Source organism: Tympanuchus pallidicinctus, unplaced genomic scaffold (assembly GCF_026119805.1).
Source record: "Tympanuchus pallidicinctus isolate F22 unplaced genomic scaffold, pur_lepc_1.0 scaffold16, whole genome shotgun sequence".
NCBI lineage: Eukaryota > Metazoa > Chordata > Aves > Galliformes > Phasianidae > Tympanuchus > Tympanuchus pallidicinctus.
Window position 1 is genome coordinate 13,820,396 of NW_026294679.1, and position 21,456 is coordinate 13,841,851.

The window sequence follows — 21,456 nt, forward strand, 5'->3', positions numbered from 1 at the left end:
TTCTGAAAGACTGGTATTCCAAAATACGGCTTTATTAAGCAACCTATAGTTTCTTGTTTCTTGAAGAAAAGTTGGGGAACAGTCAGGTTTCTGGTTCTTCCTTTGTTCTAACACACATCAACCCAAACCCACAACTTCTATGCAGCAGAGGATGAAGAGAGATGAATTCCAGCAACCTTGGAATGCCTCATCAGGTGAATTAGGTGGGGACAGGGAGGGGACAGCCACCAGCACCCTCCTCATAAGTTAGCTTAGGATCAATTGAAGAGTTTAAAAACAATTCTTAAATTTCAGGATATACTCTTTCCCTCCTTTTTGCAATTTCTACAGGTCTCTCATTGGGATGGGACTGAATATTTACCTTCTGGTACATTTTACTCCATTTCCAGCTGCTCAGCATGTCCCAGACAATGATGCAGAAAGTCAGTGATGGTAATGCAAGGAGTGATTTGAGGAATCTGAAGAGAGGACAGAAAGCTGATGATAACTATTAGGTGAGCAATGCCATGAATGAACTATCTCTGGCTTAGTTATGAAATCATATGGGGTGGCTGAGAAGCAATAGCAATGTTAGAGTGGGAATGAAAATCATCTGGACAACAAAAGAGGAAGCTGAATTATGGTGCAGGATGTCAAGTCAGCTATAATTAGGGTAATCCAGTTGAGGTAGAATAATAATGATAGGGTGCAACATAAATAGAAAGAGTACACATTGTTCAGGAAAGCTAGAAGCAAAAGGCAGAGTAGTGAAAGAGTATTATATATTCATAATGTGCTAAGCTGAAAAAAAAAATGATAACATAGTGAAATGGATAAGTTTGAGGAAAAAACAATTTAAGGAAGGATTGCAGAAATGTTTGGATAATGTTGGATGTCTATTTCAATCCCCTAGAGTTTAATTTGTGCTGGATAAAGATCTGCATGATGTTATTGGAAAGAGAAATATTAGCACTAGGGGAGATTTACTACATTTATGGGAAATTTTGACCTTCTAGAAGCAGGTTTTAAACAAATACTACTAATAATGGCAGAAAGTAGGAATTGCTGGCTATGGTAAGTAGCAGATTTTTCTCTGAACAAAGGAGATAAAGGAAAGTCTAAGAAATTAAGCAGTAGTTATGCATTTTGAATTAAATATTTGAAAACATTACATCCCTGGGACATCTGTAAGTTGCTGCTGAAGCAGAGGAGAAAAAAAGTAAAAATGTGCTCAGTCATATCAGGTGAGGTAAAAAAAATTGGGCATTAATTAAAATCTATCTGCAATACAACATGCCATTCTGGTTATCTATAATAAATAAATTTTTAAAATAGACATTCTGATAGCTTGTTTAATGTTAGAGCTGTTTTATTATTTGAGCTGAAGAGTACAGATGGACAAATATACAAAACCACTTGAAGGCAGAAGAAAGTTTGATTAAAAAATGATCTTGGCTTGGTTAGACAAAATAAATCAAGGCTGGAGGGGGTAGTAACACAAGGGAAAGAGAAGAATTATTGCAGCATAAATGATAAGGTTGGCACAAAACCAACTGGACCAACACCAGTACAAGTAAAGGATAAAAGATTCTTAATCACTAGAAGATTTAATTTCTCAGCAAAATCCCCTATATAGACACACCAAGATAAAGATACAGAACACAGTGAAGATGTAAAACTGTGATTTCGTAATTAAGATGGTGACTTAGGTGACCTTGGCATCCAGGAGAAATGAGGTGATTTTGATTCTTGGCACTGACTAAAAATTGAGCCATATTATCTCAGTATTTTACATACTTCTATAGGAAAACATGATTTCCAATTTGGATGTGAAGTATCCATTTTTGTATTCCCTAATCCTGCATATCTTGTCAGCAATTTGGGTTGTGGCTGCACTGTGCCACAATATATGAGCTTACAGTAACTAGCTTTTGGCTAAAAAAATTTTGGAAATACTTTCGAATGCATTTAGAAGAAAAATGGAAAATGATGAAAAATTATTTGAATAAAAATAGAATTTCCCAAATGAAATGGTCTTTTATCTATATGGTGTTACCATGGAGACGTGATATCTTATTGAGTGCAAAAAGGAATATTTGGTTAGATGGATGTGTACTCCCATAGTCATATAATAAAAGGAAGTTAAAATGGTTATGCTTATTTCTGTAATGTTTCTAAGGAAATAATTGTAAAAGAAGAACGCTGTTATTTAATTGCTGTTATTTCCTTTTGAAGTTTGATAAATGGAAGATGAACAGAAGTAATTTTCACTGGTTTTAGACCTACTGCTTCTGTCTGCCGATTCAAGTGGACATCTCTGAATCACTTTGTTAAATTAATAAAGTACCTTTTCTCCCGGAAGTAGACATCAGTATTTTCCAGTAAAAGCCAAATTACTCTGGCAAAATTATCTGGCAGTCTGCAAAAACTGGAAATGAAATGGCCAAGTATATGAATGTATAATGGTCTTAACATGAAGAGCATGAGCCATCAAACCTTGAAGATCCATGAAGCATCCTTGCTCTTGTCACATAAACAATACAATACAAAAAATAACTTGCACTATGAGAAGGTTTACAAAACTATTGCCTTTTTATAATCACGCTAAACCTTAATGACCTGTCTGTTGGAAATCTACTTGCAGAAAATTTGCTGCAAATGTATGACGTGATAGAATAAAACATCTCAGCTATTCGCTTAAGCTATTTCTAGAGACAGGGAAAACAACTTGAGCACCAGAACAATCAGTCGGCTCTTTCCTAGCACTCAGCTGGTCTCATCTTATCCAAATGCAAATTCTTTGTTATGTAAGGCAGTTCCATGTTGTTAGTACCAGATGTCTCCATGCAGAGCTCAGGAATGACGGATGGCCTTGGAATATGCTATAGCCCATCACCCCTATAGCACTACAGAAACTTCTCAACAGTTCTAATCCAGCAATCATCTTACTGTTGAAACTCAGAGCAAAATGCATCAGCTTAAGCTGCCTGGGCTCTCTCAGCATCACTTTGCAGAAGGCAAGCACTTAGGCACATTTGGAAAGCTAAGTTAAGTTAGTGAGTTAATGGATAGACAGCAACTATGCCCCCTTAGAGAGCAAATTGACAATTAAAACTGCCCACCCACAGCTGAAACTATTTTGCTGCATGCTTCTAATGCATTAAGTGGAGTCAGAACATGTGACCTTAAGGTTGTACCTCAGTGGCTTATAAAACCTTGGCTGGGTGTTCCATTGGCTTGCAATGAAGCAGAAGAAATGGTTTTGTAATGTGTGGGAACTGAAGTTCTTACTCTGCCATTTGCTGGGAATTTATTTGCTAAAAAGAAATTTGATGCAGGCTTTTCTGATAGCAAACAAAAAGATATGTCTCACTTAAGTTTCCCCAGATGAATTGTAAAATATAACTTAATGTGCACATGCATCTGTTCTGTGGAAACTAGAGACAAGAGGAAAATTATGTGAGTGTTTTAAAGGTTCTTTAGTAATGATGGACACAATTGTATTTTGTTAATGTAAGCTTGAAATTATAAAGAGGAAGAAGAGTGGTAGACTTTCTGTCCTTCCTGTTCTCCTTCCTTTCTTATTTTATATTTAGCTTAACAGGCTGATGCTATGGGAGATATTTTTTTCTTGTGTTGACCCTGAGATGTAGATTTGTTTGTATTTATTTGTCTCCTAGAGCTGAATTCAGAATTACAGAAGCAGTTCTGGCAGAATCTGTTTTTCTGGTTGCTTTAAACTATTAAGACCACTATAATAATACTGCAGTTTACAGAAATGATGCAAAGAGACAATTGACCTTTGTTTTCTGCCCTTAGATACCTGACCTGCTTTAGGATTACAAGAGCCCATGTTCCTGTTACATGACAGAGGTCAGAATTTACTGGCATTAGTAGTAGCTGCTACAGAGAGCAATGCACTGAGGTTTGCAATGTGATGAGCAGAATATGGAAAAATTTTTCTGTTTTGTGGAGGTGGAGGGTGAATACTGGCTTCTGTTTTTCCTTTTGCTACCCAGCCAAGATTCCTTCAGTCTGTCACCAATACAGCTTTTTGTTGACTGTGCTGTCTCTCAGGCATGGAAATGCCATTTCTGCTTTCATCCTTGTTTTCCTGGCAATATGGTGAAAGGAAGAAAGAAGCTCTTTAATATTAAAGAGAACTGTGCTGTAGCACTTAATGAGGACAGAACTGGACGTTTTGTCTGCATAAAGGCTAATGTAGCTGCTAGTAATGCACAGGTATAGTTAAGCCTACATATTTTGGCATGTTAGTGTTGGCACTGAAGGCTAATTAGTCTGTTGTGAGATAATGAAAGGTCACATGGATGGCGAGGCAAAGGGAGCATGAAGTCTGAAGTGGAGGTTTCAGCACACTGTCTGAACAAAGTGTGCTGACAGAGACAGGTATGGTAACCAAGCGGTTGGGTCATCTGGGGCTTGAATTTCATAAACTTCTGCACTGCAAGAAACACCTCTGCATACAGGGAAAACCTCATTCCAAATGCTATCTGTTCCTTCTGTTACTCTTAATCTTGCTAAATCCCAGCCCAGAAGCAGACTGCACAAATCTGGTTTGGATGATAGAATAATTTTAACAATTAAAATTGAGCCTCTCATCTACTGGATTTTAAAGATGTTTTTTTGACCGTAGTAAAGAGCTCTTCATCATATCCTTTCCCTTGTCTTTCCCCAACACACATTCATAGTTCTGAGAGCTGTCACTATACCTGTGGTTGTCAGTGCTGAGGGGCTAGAGGGAGAGTAGAGAAATGCGTTTATATTGCCAAAAATAAAAGGTTGTTGTGATCATAACTTTAGTCTGAAAGTCATTCTCCCTCAAACATCTAACAATATAACCTGAACAAGGAAGAAAACATCTTGGTCATTATATGGGACAAAGAGAACATATTTCTTCTTTAAAATGATAACACAAAAAAAAAAAAGGGGGAGGAAAAATAAGCTTCACGTAGTATTTTAAGTAGAGCTTCTCAATTTTTTTTTTCCTCAAAGGATTTCTTTCACAGTATAAAACTTAGGAGAAAATAGATATTTTTCCCAACAAATAATGTGGGTGGATTAAACCTGGGAAACATTCTATTTTCATTGTTAGAAATGAGTGTGTGTAGGGGGGGGAAATAGCCTTAAGTTCTTGAGAGGTAGATCTTAAAAACAAGTTTTTCAAGGACATAAGAAAAAACACATTACAGCTACAGGTTGAAATCTGTAACAGTACAATTAGCTTTTGGGAACATGAAAGCTGTCTTGCATTGAGGAAGCTAATACATATGTAAGCTGAAGGTATTCTGATAGCTTGATGTTTTCAGACTAAATTTAATATATCATGGCTACATACAATACAGTTGTATATCAAACCAATTCCAATGAGAACTGTTGTGCTGAATACCTCTGAAAATTCAGCTCTGGTTGCCTTTTGAGAAAAGGACCTGTCCTACTGGCTTATTTTTACCTGAAGAGAGCATTGCTTCCTTCAGGATGTCAGGTATTGTGTGAAGCTCTAATTATATTTTCTAGACAAAGCGAAGTATAATTTTTCTTATTTTTCCGTAAGTTATAATCACCATGTTAATTCGAGAAAGCAAAGGAAGTGTCAATATAAATTATGGATAGGTGTTATCTGCACAACTATACCAGAGAGATAGCACAGCCATCTCTACATCCTGCTCTTTGTGGAGCTTCCGAACTCTGGTTGCTTAGCAAAGAGTGAAATGATGGCATTGCTAAACTATCGTGTCCTGAGAACAGGTGCTGATAATTCTCATTTTCAAGGAGTTTGAAGGTAGAGGTGACCATCTATACTGACAGATGTGTCAGAGCCCAGTAATCACTTCTAATTAAAGTATATCCTTCAGAAAGAAAATCAACACATCTCATTACTTGGTTCAGTAGTTAATGTTAAATCTCTGCTGTCTTTGCAAAGTGAATTTTCTGCTTCCAGTTTCCAGTTTATCCTTATTAAGATTTAGAGTGTAGAATTTCTCCTTCTATAGAGAAAAATAAATTTAAAGTTAATTTGATTATTAATATATTTTTGAATAAGATAAGCAAATTTATTTTGCAAAGTTATTTGATATTTCCTCAAGAACTGCCATCATTCTGATTTTGGTTTTGCCATTTTCTTAGTTATTCTTTTATTCTTTATACATTTTTTTTTTATGCAGGGTACCAAGAGTGCACGGTAGTTTGTATCAGTTCAACACCGTTGATTTTGGATCAGAAACACATTCGTACTTCTACTCACTAGTTCTCATGTATTTCTAGGTTCAGTTTTTGTTTTCAAGGCAATATTAAGGCAAACAGCACAGACTTTTTTTTTTTTTTTTTTTTTAATGAAAGCTCTTTAAGTTGAGCAACGGTTCTGAAATGAGAAATTACATGCTCATGCATGTGTCCAGTCTGCATATGTCCATAGAGCGCTCTGCACAGTCTGTAACCTCAGGCAAAGCAAATTGCTGGCTTGTCTAGAGAGATTTCATTTGCCTCCCACCGGCTTGGCAGGGCAACCTAATGTCTGCCTGTAGCTGAGCATGTTGATATGCGCTAAATGTGTCCTGGGACCCCTGCGGAATTATGATCACTCACTTACAATACCAATATTAATAGCCTGAAGCTCAGAAGAGCATGTCAGGATAATGTCTAACAGAAATAAGAGACTGTTCCTGATTTGCGTTTGTAAGTGTAAAACATCTAACATGAGTGAATCTTAAATTCATATGTGCACAAATATCGCCAGTTACTTGTTGGTAAGCTTGGCATTGTGTGGGCAAGTACCAGTGTGTGCTAGAGCCCGTATAGTTTTAAAATTGGTGTAGATTACAGGTCATTTGTTGTTGCTTTCAAATTGAAATATAACTTGGATGGTATCTTTTATCACTATTTTTATGATAGTCAGAAGAAAAAGAAGCTGTTATTTTTTTGTGTAGTCATAACTTGGTCTTTTTTGCACTTTATCCATATGATCCCTTCCTAGCATTTTTTTTCCCCCAGAAGAAATCAGGCATGGATACATCATAATCTACTTTTAAAGTCCTTTTCAGTAAAATGCTATGCTTGATCTTGTATCTGAGATATTGTATTTTTGAGTTCAGGAACTTTCCTATAAAAAATGCAGTGTTTCAGTCCATTAGTTACTCACTTTATTTTGACCCAGCTTTAACTGGATTGAACATTGTGCAAATGAGAGCTGGGAAATGGCCTTCAGTAGAATGAATGATTTGATGATCTCCACTAATTTATAATAGGACAATGACTACATTAAGGAGATGTTCTGTGATTTTTTCTTTTTTTCTGTCTTAGAAAAGACTTCAGGTTACAAACTAACAAAAAAATGGAGCTGACTGCTGTTCCTATTTTATATCCCCCACCCAAATATTTTTCTATCATATAAAGTTCTAACGAGTTCTTCATAAGTACAAAATCCCTTACGTATACGTCTTGCATATTCCTCTCATTTGTCCAACCTCTTGCTCTCATTATAGCAGAACCTGCAGCTCAGGCTTCACTTTAAACTGCTGTTCATATAAATGTTTTTCAAATCTCTCCTCCAGTATTTGCAAAGTCTTACTTCTCTGAGTCCATAGTGTTCAACAGGAGAAAGTCTGTTTTGGTAAAACATATCTGCTTGTGGTTTTCTTTTTTTGTTTCCTTTGCTTTTAGATTACAATGAGAAGACCCTGATTAAAATGTCAGATTCCCCACCAGCTATGAAGTTATACCACCAGCAAAATTAGCTAGCTAGCAGTGGGAAAAAAATCTAGTGTGGACTGTGCTCATCTATAACAAGAAAATTCCCAGCAGGTTTCTAGGGCAGCTTCTGTGAAACGGTTGTCCAGCAGTGCTCTCCCATGCAGTGAAGGCTTTTGGCAAAATCCTTTCCAGTCAGGTTTCACCAGAGAGCAAAGCAGTAGGCTCCCCCAGAGAGAGAACGCTTAGTTGATCGGAAGGAAGGATGAGAAAGGGTGATACAATGTCCTGAATTTATATCCAGTCCATTTAAAAGCATCACTTACAAGTGCTGAAAAAGTATACTGTGTGTGAACAAAATTGCTGGTGGGAGTTGTTCACAGCTCAGAACATTCCAGTCAATAAAAGCTGACATAGGGTTGAAACGATGCTGTGAGGAGGGTGTTTAAGAATGTCTACTGTTACCTGTCTGCATTTGATTATCAATTCAATCATTTTAAATTATATTTTCTGTGTATGAACCTTGAAGTGGCTTCTAGGTCAAGCTAATCAGAACAGTTAAAATCACCTTCTTGCTGTCCTATGGGGTCTCATTAACCCACACAGAAGAGGAAACCTGCCACTTCTTACTCTTTCATTTAATTTCTGCTCAAGTAACCAGCCTATTTCTACTTGTCTGAGTTGTCACTTCAAGAAAAGAAACATTACATTTATAAAAACTCAGGATGAATTTTGTTTTATTTTTTGATGCATAAGATGGGACTTCCTTGTGACACAGCCTTACCTCCTAATCCGATTAATATAGGAGCAGTCAGGGTGCCATGTGCCAATGTTCTGAACCCCAAAATCCCCTTGCGCATGAGCCTGGACTTGTACTAGGCAGGCAGGGTGCAGTGCTGACCTTCATTTCAGCATCAGCTGAAACCTGCAGCATGTACTTTCACTGAAAAATCTGTTCTTTAGTAGAGAAAGGATGTATTTTATGAAGTTAGTAGATATTAATTCTCTAAATGCTGTAATTATAGCAACTTAAGTATAAGATACTCAAACTAAGCTTATGACCTGTAGAGAGGCAACAGCTGACCTTTTAGGAAAAAGATGGGTACTTGCAATCAGTAAGTCATGGACAGGTGAAATCACCTCTGAGACCCTTTTTCTCTCTACTGACTTTATAAAAGCAGCCTAAACAAGATTGTGCCATATGCCTGACTTTCAGAATGCTGAAGTAGATGAGGTGAATTCTACCTTTACACAAGTGCCTTACTAGGGGTTAATGCCTGCTAGCACTTGCTGGTCATCATCCTGCTGCTTAGCCAGCATACATTTACCCTGTGCAGAAGGTGAGAGAAGACCACTAAAGCCCAGAAAGACCAAAGAAAGGAAAAGGTAGATTTAGCTTAGTAATACTGATGATAGAGAAAGGGAAAAAAATATTGTTTCCTATCCCTCCTCAGATTGTTTGTATATGTTAGACTAATTTGAGGATTAAATGGAAATGGAAATAGTAACAATAATAGCATTTTTTAAAGCACAGTTCTTTTCAAAAATATCTAAGTTTTATGTTAGATACACTCTTAAGTATTGCCTGTTCAAGAGACATTTTCCCATATCTTCAGTCTTTTACAAATTACTGAGAACTTCAAAATCATAACTGGATTATCAGAAACATATATCTGGGACCTAATTTTTTCTTTTCTCATTTCAGTATTAAATAGGACGTTCTCTTTAGTATGAGTTCAGCCTCCAAATCTCATCTGCAAGTATGACTAGGGAGTTGAATGGATTATTCAAAGCATGTATGTTTGCAGCTTCGAAGAGGATTGTTTTGATTCCATTCATTAGAACAATAGTGAGAATAGCATCCAAATGTACTCACTGTGACTGCCCATAATGCTTTTATGCATATGCATGGACACAGTCTTTTGTTGTCACGTGGACTCTGTGCGTCAAGTCTGAATCGTGTTGTACTCACTAGTTATTATAGGAATGCTTTCTCATCTGATTTTTTTTCCTGTTACAATTTAAATCTTAAAAGGCAAGCAAATAAATTTTCTCAGCCATCATCTTTTAAATTATGTACTAACATTTAAACACCAGCAAGTCTGAAGTCTGTAAACATCCACAGTCATTCAGTACTTTTGTCAAAGTAAATGAAGCCACTGACCATTTAGAACCAGTTGAGCTCTCTCTGGTGGCTAATTTCAGTTTTACAGTTTCTTATTTGTTTTCCTCAAATCATCAAATCAATAATCTTTTAAAATAATGCCCCAAATTAAAATTCTCCTCCCTAATGTTTCTAAGCATTTCCGCAGCTATGATGCAGATGGGTATGATGGAAATACAGGACTGAAGTGATGCTCTGCCATCACTGAATCATTACTGTTTGAAACGAGCACTAAGATCACCAAGTCCAACCATCAACCCATCCCCACCATGCCCACTAACCGTGTCTCTCTTTGCCACATCCTCACAGCTCTTGTACATCACCAGGGATGGTGACTCCACCACCTCCCTTGTTCCAGCTTGTTCCAATACCTCACCACTCTCCATAATTAGTACAGAAAGGTAAATGGTGCCAGACAGTTTCCAGAGCATCCTCTCTTTTGTGAGACAGCTCAGATGTTTATCTATGGGTTAGATGGGGCCTTCATGGGCTAAGTACATCCCAGTTCCAGAGGCAGCTGTGGTGCCATGGTCATGTTCATAGGTTTTCTTCGTTTCTGAAAGCTGTGATAAATGCAGAGCTAGCCAGGGCAAGTCCTGGCACTCTCTGCAGCATAGCTAGTATAAAGATACAATGGTAAAATGATACAATAGGTTGATGTTTGTGCTTGGAACAAGGTCCAGACTCAGGTGGCAGCTTAGTATAAATTATTTTAACCTTGATGAGGCAGCAGCAGTTAGACCAACTGAAGACTTGTGAGGTTGTCCCACCCCTTCTTCCTGCTGAACTGCAGCTGTTCCCCAGGAGGTGTCATCCAGACACTTCTTGTTCACTGTCTGGCTGAACAGAAAATCCCAGGGGATGCCTACAAAGACTGAGTGCAGAGCTTTGGCCAGAGAAGTCTCTTTTAAAGGAGGTGAAAATTAATGGAGATGAAAATAGTGGAGTGGGAATGCTTCCTGTGTTTATCACATGCAGAGAGGCCAGAACAGGTTTGTTTGTTCCTGTTTGCTTCAGAAGATGGGCAACGGTATAAGAGGCAAGGGTGACTTCTGGTACAGCTAGAAAACAGTACATATTTAATATTCCCACATTCTTCCTGTCAAAACATTTTGTGCTATGTGAGATGAACAATGTAGTTCATAACAACAATAATAACTTTATTAATAATAATTTTATTTTTATAAAGTACATTTCTGTGATGAATAGCATCATAGAATATCCCAAGTTGCAAGCAACCCACAAGGATCATTGTGTCCAACTCACAGCTCCACACAGTACCACCCAAAATCAGTTTGTCTGAGAATACTGTCCAAATTCTCCTTGAACTGTGGCAGTTCAATGCCATGACCACTGCTCTCTGGTGCAGAACCCAACCTGACCCACCCAAGCTGCAGCTCCATGCCATTCCCTCATGCCCTGTCACTGTCACCAGAGAGCAGAGCTGAGCACTCTGCTACCTGTGAGAAGCTGTAAGCTGCCATGAGGCCTCTCCTCAGCCTCTTCTGCTCTGGGCTGATTAAACAAAGGACTTCAGCTGCTAGTCCCCTTCACTGGTCTGTTCATGTGTTTGATTTTTCCAGTAAACAGACTTGCCTGGGCAAGAGAGATGCTGGCTAGCTCTTATCACTCTGGCTGCTATATGCTGGGTTTGGGGAATACTCTGTAACCCTCATAGGCATCACTCTGGGCTTGCATAGATTTCTGTATTTTGTTACAATAGAATTGGAATAACTGTGCATATTATTGTTCAAAAACTCAGAATTTATTTTTATAAGCATTCTTTGCAGGGCTGGAAAAAGATTTGAGCCTTTGGAAAGAGTGAGTTGAAAATGACAGGTGTCTTTGCCTGCTGGATTTTCAGCTCCCTTACGACTGAAACCATGTTAAGGCTAATCCTTCGAGGCTAAAGAGACCCGGTTAAAGTTTATCCTTCCGCAAAGGCTAGCTAAAGGTTCATGCATAATTTAAGTCATACTTGCACTCTGTTTTAAGGTTTTAGGTGAGACTTAAATGACTTATCAGCCTTAAGCTGAATTTTCCCCCAGAGAAGCAATCTGTATGCAAAAAGTAAATCAGAGGTGCATTAATTTCTTCAGTACATAACTTCAGTAAGAAATAGGGTATTTTTTTTGTTTGTTTTATGACCTGAACCACCTAGAAAGCAATGAAAAAAGCAGTGCATCACTGAGATGCCAGCTCTCCTCCTAAGCATGAAGGTAATGCTCTGTGACACTAATGTAGCCTTGCACCATCTGCTTTTTCAGTCAATAACACTCAAAGCTGTTCCTTTCAGAATTCATTCATTTTAAATGTTTAAATTTTCAGTGGAAAATGTGTAGATCATATCATTCTTTTCATATGTTTTTGTTTATATTGAATTTATGTATTTTAAAATCAAAGAAACTAAAACTGTATGTTAACAAGAGAGAACCTAGTTGCAAAGTTCTTGGAATATGCTTTTCTGTGTTGTAAGCTCTTACTGATACAGAGGTACAAATCCTTAGGTGATAAGGCAGGTATTTGTGTTATTCAGTAACTTTTTAAATAAATGTTTTAGAACAGATCGTAAAGAGGAGAATCAAGTACTCAGTGTTTCTTTTTCAATAAATCTCATAATGAACTAAAAACTCAGGATGGGCTGACAAACATAATCAAGAGTTTTGTGCTTTTTAGGTTTGGGAAGTTGACATGTAAACTGTAACCTCGCACTGAATAGAGCTATTCAAACACACAAGTGTGGGTGTCAGCTCAAATCACATCCAATGTCATCTGGGGAAAGAGGAGGGGCTCTAAAGAGTTATTCAAGGAGAAGTTATTTTCTCAGTGGCAAAACCTGAATATTCTCATACCAAATATTATATACCAATGGTCCTTCGATATTAGAACATGCATCAAGTCCTTATCCCTGCAATATTATGCCCTGTAGTACTAGAGGCCACATGCAGTACTGTTTTTTTCCAACACCCATGCCTAAGGACAGATACGGTCTTTTCTTGCAAATCTGGATCTATTTCCTTATCAAAGCCTTTGTCACCATCAGCTTATGTTGTAAATGCCTCTACTTGCCAGTGTAAACACTGAAACCAGGGAAGCTGTGGAAGAATTTGGAAGTCCTATACAGTCGAAATTTTATGTTGGCAGTCTATTACATGTATTGTGAAAACTAACTTTTGTAAATGCTCTTACTATTTTGGGATGGCATTTTATTTATTAATCTATATTATTAATATTATTTATTTATGCATAAAGGTAAGTGCTGAAGCAACAGTGAGCCCTGAGGAAGTCTCCTGTGCACAAATTTGAAAGTATCACAGAGAACGCATTTGTATGGAAAAAATTGAAAGTGACACCAGAGAAGCTACTGTATAATGTGAACAGACAAAGCAAAAGGGCTACATGACAATCCAGAGAGAGAAAGAGAACTGTCAGATTAAATATAAAGGTGGAGCAATCACAGCACTTTAGGCTGTTTAACTCTATTGATGCCATGCCAGGAGGGGTGCCAGGATTTATCATATAATTTACATTCATCATTCTGTGTATAACAAACCGCTAAAGCCTAGATAATATTTATTAGAAACAAATGTCCTCAGTAGAGTTTCCTATCAACTTATACAGTATACTCGTATACATGCAAAGGATTAGAGCAGAGAAAGGGCAGAAGAACCTAGAAATGTATTTTGCTTTCCTTAAATCAGCTATTTTTCCAGGAGACAGGTTAAAAAGGAACGTTGTTATTTGCACTCTGTTTCTATACTTGCCAGAAGCTATATTCAAAGGTCTTATTGAGTTGTACCCAGGGAGTGAGCAGCTTAATAATATATATGTGTTTGTGTGAGTGAGTGAGTATGTATGTCTATATAAATATACACATGCATATACTGAGTTTCTTGTTCTCATTTGTAGCTGATACCCTGGCAGATCTTTCTCAAACTGTGATGTGAACTGGCAAGTGGGCTGCCAAGAGTGAGATGAAAGAGCATGACAGAGACTCCAGAGTATGGTAATAGTATTTTCATCATGGCCATTCTTACACTGCTATTTTATTTATTATTTGTTATATGCCTGGAGTATGCCTGACACATTGCAAGACAAAAGGAAAGATGCTTCTCTTGTGTCCTTAATTCATTTTGCTATGAAACACAGAAGCTGTGCCTTCTGTAAAAGAAGAGATGCAGGTTTTCTTATTTCTGTGAGGCAAAAGCCTTTCAAAAGAAAGAAATAGCATCCCAAATTGTAGGAACTCAAAAATAGTAACCTGTGAGTTCTGTGAGATACTTAAAGATCTGAATAAATTATTTCTGTGATTGCTATCTAATGGAAAAATTTTTCTTGCCTAAATATTTTGTTTTTCGAAGAGACAACTGCATATTTTTCACAGAAGTACAGCTAATGTGTGCTCCTCCTACATCCCCCTCACTGCTAGAGACTTGTATCCCATTTCTGCTCTACAGAGATACAATTTATGTCTCAGCAGACTCAGTGTATAACTCTTCCCTCTGTGATATGCCCTAGGTTCCCTAAATAAGGGCCTATTCATCTCTGATTTTTGGATCTTATCAAGATGATCCTTGAAGTAAATAGGAGTTACGTTTATTAAGTAGAAATTTCATTAGTTATCAAAGATGGATTATGCCTTGATAGCTGCAGTTCTCCATGAATCTGCTGATAGACCTCTGAATTAATGTAACAAAATGCTTCTGGTGAAAATTGCACCTTCCCTGAGTGATTTTGGCACTTGAATCTTTCCCAAGGGCTGAAATAGCCATGTGTGTGACATGCTCACACTCAACTAGATCAGAAATTGACAAGTGTCTTTATATTTTTTAATAGAACTGAGCTGGCAGTTGGCATATCTAACCTGGTTTATTTAAATCATTGTCATAAAGTACTTATGAGTATGAATGGATAATTTAGAACTTTTTATACCTGATGAGTGGTCACACACATATCGGTGGGGAACAAATGCATGCATAATATTAAGTAATTGAACTTAAAGGATAATGAAGAATATATTCAAATGGAATCATTTTGTTCTTTCACTCTAATTTGAGTTTAATAACATAATTAATGGTGACGTATTTAAAGGTGTTGTAGTTAAGTTGGTATCCATGCAGTTGGACAACCTTCTTTCTTGGTGCATTTGTACCATTCGTTCTACAACAGAGTATTGGTAGATGCTTTTAGTTTTCATACAAAAAAAAAGCAGTGCAAGCAGTTTCATGGTATTTTATGAAAAGTTTTGATGAGAGAGACCTGCAAATATGAGATCTGCTCAGTGTTTTGGCTGAGCAGAATCTTTGTGAGTAGACATAGCCAAATACGAAGAGAAGCAAAGACTAAGCACAGAAAATGTCCAAGAAAAAGTTCATGTAGCATTACTTTAAAGAAAATTGAGGAGTCAGACATTTATTGTTGCCAGAAAGCAGCTTGGAATGAGAAGGAAATAATCTCAAACTTTGCGTTCTGTTGTTTTTAGTTACTGCCCTGTTCCAGAAGATGTGACTTTCTGGATGTTCTTATTAAGTATGCACAACAGCACCAAAGATATAAGGCAGTTGATCAAATTCATCAATTTAATAATCAAATTTATATGAAAGCTGTGCATAATGACTGACTAATTGAAAAATGGGTCCGTGTGTAAAAACTTATTAAAAACTTCATTTCTGATTCTCCCGGAACTTTTACGCTTTTCTGATTTTTTTTTGCAGAGACAATAATGAACGTACTCTTGAGCTTCCTATTTGGAGGCAGGCAGTTCAACATTACGTGGTTATATTAAAGCCTCAACTGAGAGTATGATTATATTTCCTAATCCTTTTATAATACGCTAATAGCTGGGATCTTTCAAAATAAACTTAATTAAATAGTTCCCTTGATGTGCTAAGTTAAGCACTGAAACAACTAGCATGGCATAAATCATTTAACAGCCTTTATAAATGCGTTTTTCCTTGGATTTTCATGCATCTGTGTCATGCTCAGAATCACCCGGTTCAGTTCCAGGAAATTCAGAGTATACTCAGAATGCCATGCATTTTGTGCTCAGAGTGCAGAAATGGCTGCAGATTTGATGAGCAGAGGGCGGCAGTTCGCTTTTTGTCTCGGGTTTCAGCGGGGGTGGGGAGGTAAAAGGAGAACAGGGAAGTTTCAGGATGTTGATGCACAGCACTAAGCTGGTCAAGCAATCCGCACATTGTCGACACAAATCCCATCCTTTATTATTGCATTTTCTGGTATTACCTAATTATGTCTTGATAATATTCCATGGCCTTTCACCTCCAATTTAATGTAACTTCCCTTTTGTATGTGGAAAACAGGCAGGGCTTGATGGCAGCGGGGCTGTTCCCACCCCGCACTGTCTGGGTGGTGATGATGTGTGAAATAGTGTCCTCTGCTGCACGAACCGACACAGTGCGCCTGCCTTGAGTTGCCCCGCAGGAAGGCAGGCTGGAGTGGGAAAGCTCCAGTCTTGAACAGCAATCCTGATCTAAAGGTAACATTTTCCCTATTAGTGGGAATATGATCTATTTTAATAACTAAATCAGCTGACAAAAATTGATGCCTTGAATGGAGGATTGGTCCATTGCAAAAGCCTGTGACAGCTATTGATATTGTTGCTGAGTTTTGTCTCTTTCATAAGGATAAAGGGGACAGTTACATACTGTTACAGTGTTCTTAAGTTGGAACTAAAGACATTTCATTCTTGAAAGCACATGAAGGGTGTGAAGATGCTCAGCGCTGGACATCTGTGGAGACTGGTAGCCTTGACTTTATGGTGATTAATTCAGCTTAGGTTCACTGAACTTAGTATGATTACACAAGCCATGAGGATAGAAAACAAGAGCCATTACAATGAATTTAGTGTTAATGAAAACAGTATTTTAAATACTGTTAACTACTGCCTGCGATATTGAGAAGTACAATATACAGCATGGCATTTTATAACCTAACTCAGCCATGAAGCATTTCTCTTACCCCATATTATTGTTTCCTTCCCCAGACCTGTGCAGAGTACATCACATGATGGTTCACTGATGCACAATAAAACACGAGTGAGTTACTTTTCAAACTTTACTCAAAATGAAATGTGGCATTTATTTGGCTTTTGTATCTCTCAGAGTACTGTAGGAACAATGAGCAGGCATTCTTAATCCCTTTTATGCAAACTGGGACAGATAGAAGTATTAGAATAATGTCCTCTTGGTCAAACTAACTCCAGCTCTCCTATGTCTATTGCTACTCTGGATAATTCATAACTTTTGGAAGATAGGTTTGAGTGGATGAAATAAACTCTTGAATTAATCCAGGCTTTTTATTTTTTTAAGAATATTACTGATGGTCCATTATTAGTAATTGACTTCACCATCAAACAGCTGACAACCAGACTGAGTTTACACAGTTAGCAGGAAATGTCATGTCTTTATTGTCTCTTTCAGATTTTCTCCAGTTCTGATGATGTTATGTTTGGAGCATTCTTTTGATTATTTGTTGTTTGTTTGTTTTTTTTAACGTTCAGAATTTGAGAGTCCCAGCATGAATATGACAGAATTTCTTTTCTGATTTTGTTTATTCATGGTTTGGACCAGTTTTCTTGACAGCTGTAAGAATGGAGTATCCTTCTCTTTAACTTGCACTGCTGCTGTTTCTCTTTGTAGTAGGAGGTAATGCAGTACTCTTTCATAAGGCAAATTAGAAATAAATTATACTTAGAGGAGTGGATTTGTAGGTGGAGTTCCCTAACACCTAAACACAATGGAAGCAATATGAGTCCACTGACCTGGGAAAGAATATTCTAGGAAGTATTTGTTATGAATGAGCTTGCAGTACAGTATGACAACTCAGTGATTTACTGTGGGTGGAAGCAGATCAGGTATCACAAATGATTCTGATCAGAGTCATGCTATTTACCAGCTGTCATGCTGCTCTTAAAAGACTGGGGCAAAGAGAGGTTTTCTTCTCCAGTTTTTGCAGAGATTTTGCTGTAACAAAATAAAGTGGAATGCATTCCCTCTTCCACATTATTCCTGCTCATAGAAGTTACTGTTTTGGCAAACAGGTATTTTAGAAACAATAGTTTTTGAAAACAAAAAAAAACACTTGTTCTACTCAGCTTTTCTATACATACAAACCTAGTGATGAGAATATTGCCTAATACATTAATGCTTAGATTTCAATAAGAAGCCATTTTCTTGATGCTGATCAAGCAGTGTTTTGAAAAATATGGCAAAAGATTTTCAAAAATCAAATTTTGACCATTCTTACATTTTCTGAGCAAAACTGAATGCAGCGGATAATACAGTCTTTGATCATAACACTCTAAACAATAAGAGGAAATATCTCCTCATGTTTTAAAGAGGTAAGTGGCAAATTTTGAACTAGATACAGTTTTATTAAGAGCAAGATACATTTTTGTGACCTGAAAGATGCTTGGAGGTTTTTAGAGGAAAATTCATCACCATATCAAGTAGCAAATGATACAGAAGAGGACAGACTATCAAATGAAGCAAGAAATAACTCCATTATGTAAGATGTCTAAAATCTCTGCTATATTTGACATAGTTAAGAATATGATTGGACTGTTTGATATTTTCTAATTGACCTTTTTATTCAATAAAGCTGTGCAAGTTTGGTTTTTTTTGTTTTGTTTTGTTTTGGTTTTTTATAAGTATGAAAGAAAAATGTAATGGAATTCATGGAAAGCAGCCAACCTATTATTTAATATTTCACATGACTGCATAATGTTATTGATGGATAATGTGCAATTTGGTGGAATATGGCAAGGAAACTCATGCATGGTATTCCACTTATATGTACAATTCACTGAGTAAATTAGTTTTCTTCATTTTTCCTCTTATTTTGCTATTAGAAGAACAAATAGAAATGAGGAGACATAACATGAGGTATAGTTTTTCTGCTGAATTATACTTTTATTTTATAGATTTTGAAAAAAGTTTTTGATGTAATTATATAAAACTGATGTAAAAGTATGATGGTTGACTAGTGTAAAACAAGAGCTTAACGGTAGATTCAGAATTGCATCTTTAGCATAACATCATAAATAATGTCTCCAAATCATAACCATGGGGTACCTCAGGGGATTCTGAAACCTATTTGCAAATAAAGAAAAACTCATAAATCTTATTACTTTCTGAAGAAGAAAGAATATATAGCATGTTCCCACTAGATACTGTAGATAATTTTGAATGGAGATATTAGGAGAACCTTTGTTTCAATACAAAGCTAGTTTCCTTGTCTGTTTTGATGCTGCGAGATTGCTATTACTAATTTTCATTAAACATTCATTTGAAAGGTGCTCATGCTGTTCTTTGCAGCTATGTTGCTCATTAGCTCTTTTGTTATTTTTTATTAGAGCATAAAGAAAAGTTACTTTAGTTCAGCCACATAATTCTAACTCGTCTTTGCCTTTTCTATGCTACACAATGTTTTCTAGATAATAAATTTTCAACCTCATTTGTCTATTTGGTTTTCAAGATGTGAAAGCATCTCTAAGCTACTTTTTATGGCATGTTTTACCCTTATTGCTGGTAGCAGATTTTATGGCTATTGTGTCATAAGCTATGCTGCAGTGATACATGGCTATATAAAGGAATCCAGTCCTTAAAGACTTGCAAAGCCTGATGGATATTTTCATACCAGCTTGTTAACTGAGTCACAACCTTTCAGAATTGCTTAAGGGCTCGAGGCAATCCAAAGAGGAGTCATTTGGAGAATCGTCTTTCCAGACTGCTCTTCTCAGTTCGCTAGACAACAAAGGTCTTTTTGTAATTGCAGTAAGCTGTGGATTTCTATAAGTGGGAAAGAATCGTTCTGTATGTCCTGTGTTCTTATATTCTTATTTAAACATCCATCATTGGCCAGGCGCAGAGAGAGCATACTAAACCAACAGAATCTCTGGTTTGACTCACTACATCAATTCTGTTATGCATGCTACCTCCTCTGGTAGTTAGAATATAAATTAATATTTGATTAATATGCATTCATCAGTTATGTGGAGGTTCTATTCTTCAGTTCTGAGAAAGGTTGATAAGATTTGCTGTTCAGGCTTGTGCAAGGCAGGAAAATAAGAGGTGGAGGGGAACAGAGCAGTGATACTTTCTGAAACTTCCAAGATCATTGTTACAAGAGCTGTCTCAATTTCAGTTCAGCATCTCTTCCATCATCCTCTGAAGTTATACAAATTTAACTTAGATTAAACTGGAAGTGTGGAAACAATTCAGTCAGTGGTGCATAAGGAGCAGAAAACAGGTCTCCTCCTCTTCTTTCAAACTACAAAGAGCAAACAATCTATTCTTCCATTATTAAAATGTAGTTCCTAAAATTCAAAGGGACATAATCCATGAAATAAGAAAATGCTGGTAAGGCACAGGTACTTGGAAGGAGATTACAGTGTCTTCAGAGTCTTATATAAACCTAATGGAAATGTAACGTGTTTTTTTGAAAACCAGAGAAGTTTGAATGCAGGCTTTTTCAGCTCTTCTTTTTGGTCAGTGTCCATTGCAGTCATGTGCTGCAATAACACCAAATAGCTGTCACTAATAGTATAGACCTATTCTATGTGCAGAAATAGACTCAGCAGGAAAGATCATTTTTAAATTGTAGAAAACACTAAAACTCAGAATCTGGATGGCTATTATGGATAAAGCATTTTAAATAATGAACAAGGTTAAAGATAATGTAATATGGGAAAGTAGAGTGGATAAACCTAGAGTATATTTGGCAGAAGAATATGATTCTGTTTTGTGCCACCAGGATCGCAACAAGGACAAGTATTATCCATCAGGTTCTTTTTACTGCTTTCCCAGAAAGGAAGAAACAAGATGAGAGGGGATGTTCACAGATATTTCTTATCCATATCCTCACCCTTCCCCTCCTCCTCCTACAGAAGAAAAGTTCATTTTTCTTTAATGAATTTTATATTGGGTTTTGAAATCTGAAGGTGGAAGGCACAGTGCTGTTATTATTACTTATTGTTATAGGGGACAACATGGGTATTGCCATCAAAGAATCTGTCTCTCAGAGTTAAGTTTGAAATTTGCAGTCCTCTGCTTTCTGGTGAGGTTTAAGGAATAACTTCTGTTGTTTGTAATATATGAAGCAATAAATGGCTACTGAGAATGATTAATAGCCAAAGTGAAACTCGGGCATTTCATTGATCTCAAAAGCCATTTATTGCAAGTATATGAAAGCAATAGAGATTATTGCTATTATACAACAAACAGTAAAATCCAAAAGGAGAAAAATTCATTTTTTTCTTGTGAATGCTGAGAAAGTGTACTGCACTTTTCCTCTGTGCTGGATTTTCCATCAAAACACATGCTGGAAGAACAAGTGGGATCAATAACATCACAGACACAGCTTTAAATACTGATTAAATGATCAAGGACAGACACTGTTTGAGGATAAGGTGAAAAATTGTTCACAAAAGCAGCTGGTGCAGAACAGAAGTGACCTGACTGGACAATGAGGGTTTTGTGTGCAGATATATTGGAATATTTCTGGCTGAAATTCTGTGCTTATTATATAACCTCTCTTGATTAATTGAGCCTCGCTGCCAGGTTGTCGGCTACAGCTGAGGTACGTCTGGC

General features: G+C 36.9%; 1 long non-coding RNA gene across 2 annotated transcripts; it reads left to right on the forward strand.

The window, feature by feature from the left end:
- The first annotated feature begins 310 nt into the window (after positions 1 to 310).
- On the forward strand, positions 311 to 15,651 carry LOC128077856 (uncharacterized). Of its 2 annotated transcripts, none has more exons than XR_008205203.1 (3): positions 311 to 494; positions 13,757 to 13,853; positions 15,562 to 15,651. It is a non-coding gene; the product is annotated as an uncharacterized LOC128077856 (long non-coding RNA). The 2 variants fall into 2 exon arrangements; XR_008205202.1 differs by lacking the exon at positions 311 to 494 and adding an exon at positions 4,223 to 4,386.
- Positions 15,652 to 21,456: the final 5,805 nt, after the last annotated feature.